The sequence below is a fragment of the Ceratotherium simum genome, chromosome 16 (assembly GCF_057802395.1).
Source record: "Ceratotherium simum simum isolate JZ-2026a chromosome 16, ASM5780239v1, whole genome shotgun sequence".
NCBI classification, from domain to species: domain Eukaryota; kingdom Metazoa; phylum Chordata; class Mammalia; order Perissodactyla; family Rhinocerotidae; genus Ceratotherium; species Ceratotherium simum.
Genome location: NC_141915.1, coordinates 38861285 through 38864730, shown reverse-complemented (window position 1 = coordinate 38864730; position 3446 = coordinate 38861285).

Sequence of the window (3446 nt, the reverse complement as noted above, 5' to 3'; positions counted from 1 at the left end):
TTAACAATCTGTGGTTTAGTCATATAATGAACTACTACTCATCAATGAAAAGGAAGGAGTTACTGATACAAGATGGATGAATCTCACAAACATGCTGAATAAAAGCTTTATACAAAAGAGTGTATGTTGTATTACTCCATTTGCATGAAACTCTAGAACAGGTAAAACTAATCTATGGTGGAAAAAAATCACAAGAGTGGTTGTCTCTGGAGTGGGGGTGTAAGAGAGATTAACTGGGAAGGGGAATGAAAGAACTTTATGGGGATGATGTTAATGTTCCATTGCTTGTTGAGGGTTTGGGTTACACAGATGTATGCATCTGTCAAACAGTGAATGTACACTTAAGATTTACGCATTTCATTTTACATAACGTTAACATCAAATGAAAAACAAACACTGTAAACGAATATTGAACTCCAGTTAATGATGTGCACGCTGAAGTATTTAGGAGGAAGTGTACCGTTGTCTGAAACTTGTTTCGAAATGCACTGAATATCAGATGGCTTAATGGATGGAGAGCAACTAGCATACGCCAGAAACAGTGCCAGGCATAAGGGACACAAAGATGAACTAAGGTCTTTGTATTACGGAACTCACAAGGATACAGACAAGTATCTTACAGGCAATTACAATACAGAGTGATAAGTGCTATAATATAATTCTCTTGATTAATCCATAAATCTAACATATCCCTCAATAAAAACACAAATGGGACTGTTTCTGGAACTGGACAAGCTGACTTTAAAGTTCATTTGGAACAATAAAATTATAAGAAGAGCCAGGAAATTCCAGAAAAAGAAGAGTAGCGAGGGAAAAGTAGGCCTACTAGTCATTAAAACAAAACTATAATAATTAGGACAGTTTGGTACCAGCACATGAACAGATGGATTCATGGAGTGGAATAGAGAAGCCAGAAATGAGAATATAGTATATGAGAAAGAAGTATTTCACACCAGCCGGGGAAAAATGAGATTCTCTAAAGGTGTTGAGGTGAATGTATAGCCAACTAGAAATTAAATAAAATAAATTCCAAATGGATCAAAGACTTAAACATAAATATTTAATATAAAATTATAAAGGTGCTTGAAACATGGGATAAATGAACTCTGAATAATGAGGGTGTAAGGAGGCTTTTTTAACTGCACTGCCTTTTGTTTCTTTTAAAACATATTTACAATGTATTACCTATTTAAAAAACGTTTTTGTTAAGAGCGTTTAGCCAGGGAAATAAAAGTTTAGCTCTAGCACAGTGAAGGAGGGGTAGGAAGTCTTATGAGGCTGGAGAGGTAAGAAGGGTCAGGTTATGAAGGGACCAACATGTTAAAAATGTGGGCTTTATATTATGAATAATGGGGAGCTACTAAAAGTTTTGAAGCAGGGGATTGATATAATCAGATCTGCATTTTAGAGAGATCACTCTCAGCTATAAAGGAGCGCATACATCTATAAGGGATAAAACTTTTTTTTTTTTGGTGAGGAAGATTAGCCCTTAGCTACCATCTGTTGCCAATCCTCCTCTTTTTGCTGAGGAAGATTGGCCCTGGGCTAACATTCATGCCCATCCTCCTCTATTTTATATATGGGATGATGCCTGCCACAGCATGGCTTGATAAGCATTGCGTAGGTCCATGCCCGGGATCCAGCCTGCCAACCCTGGGCAGCTGATGTAGAGCCTGAGAACTTAACCACTACGGCACTGGGCTGGCCCCTGTAAGGGATAAAACTGAAGGCAGGGAAATGAGATTTTACCAGGTGAGAAATTACGGTGGCCTAACCAGGCTGGTGGAAATAGTGACGGAGAGGTGGATAGATTTGAGAGGTGGTTAGCAGTTAGAATCTTACTGACTGGATGGTGAGGGAGAGGTCTAGAATGATGTCTAGATGGAGAAGTGAGGGTGATAGGGGAGAAAAGAGCTGGAGGGGGGTGGAGATAAGTGAGACAATTTCAGGTTGAGTGCCTTCCCAATGCCCACCTGGAAATGCCTAACAGCCAGGCTTAAAACCCTGGAGCTTGAAAGAGAGATATAACTGGAGATGATGAATTTGGGATTCATCAGCATATAGATGGTAACTGAAGCTCTGTGAGCAGATGAAATCACACAGGGAGAGCACAGAGTGTAAGAAGACCTAAGCGAGAACCTAAGAGACACGATGAAGAAGAAAAAACTGTTCCCTGAGACGGGTCAAGAGAAGAAAAGGAAAACCTGGAGAGTGGCGGGGAGAAGTCAGGGAAAAGTGTTTCAATAAGGAGGGAGTGGTCCTCAATACTGAAGGCTAGTGACAGTTAAGATGAGGATGAAGTGTGTCATTTGATTTAAATACAGGGGGATTACTTAAGATCATGGGGAGAATAGTTGAGTGGAGTGTTGAGGTTAAGCAGAAGATGAAGTTGGAGGCATCTTGTCTTCTGAGTGGAGACAACTCCTTTCAAGTTTGGTTAAGATGGAGAGGACAGTGCAGCAGCTGGGGGAAAGACATGGGATTTTCTGTTTTTTTTTTTTAATTTAAAGAATCAATTGAGGGCCCAGCATGGGGTGTAGTGGTTAAGTTAGCTGTTCTGCTTCAGCACCCCAGGGGGTTGGCCGGTTTGGATCCTGGGCGCTGACCTACTCACTGCTCATCAAGCCATGCTGAGGCGATGTCCGACACATAGAAGAGCCACAATTCTACAACTATGATATACAACTATGTACTGGGGCTTTGGGGAGAAAAAAGAAAAAAAGAGGAAGATTGGCAACAGATGTTAGCACAGGGCCAACCTTCCTCAAAGAAAAAAAAAAATCAATTGAGCGTGTCTAAAAATGCTGATGACAAAGAGCTAATATTCAGGGACATAGAGGAGAGAGGAAGGAATTGAGAAATACCAGATGTGAGGGGTGGGATCCAGAGCAGACAAACCACGGGGCCTTAGATACGAGGGACGCCTCTTCCATCGCAAACGAGGGTAAAGGAATTGGGGAAGCTGGCAGGTTCTAAAGGTTTGGTGCAGGGAAGCCGATGGAATTTCGGTTTCTACTTATCTTCGTAAAATAGGCCTGGAGTAAGGAGGATGGCCCTGCATCGAGGTTTGAGGATAATGCGGGTTTCACAAGGGTTTGGAAAACCCGGGTGTGGGGTGTGCGCGGGGCGGAGGAGGCCTAGGCTGGTCCACGCTGGCGCCTCGGCAGGGTGTGTGTGTGGGGGGGTGAGGACGCCGTGGTGCGCTGCCATGGAAACAGAACCGTGGGGCGAGGCCCAGGGCCGACTGTAACTGGACAAAGCTGCGGCATTTTCACACACCGTTCCAGAAATACAATGAGGTCCCAACCCGAGGGGTCCAAAATGAGCCCACAGATGCCGCGATATCAGGGCCTCAAACTGCGAAACTGCACGTGACGCGACCGCCACGCAGCGCCACAACGTGTACTAAACGTCATCATCCCGCGACGCCGACGCCCTCCCGGAAG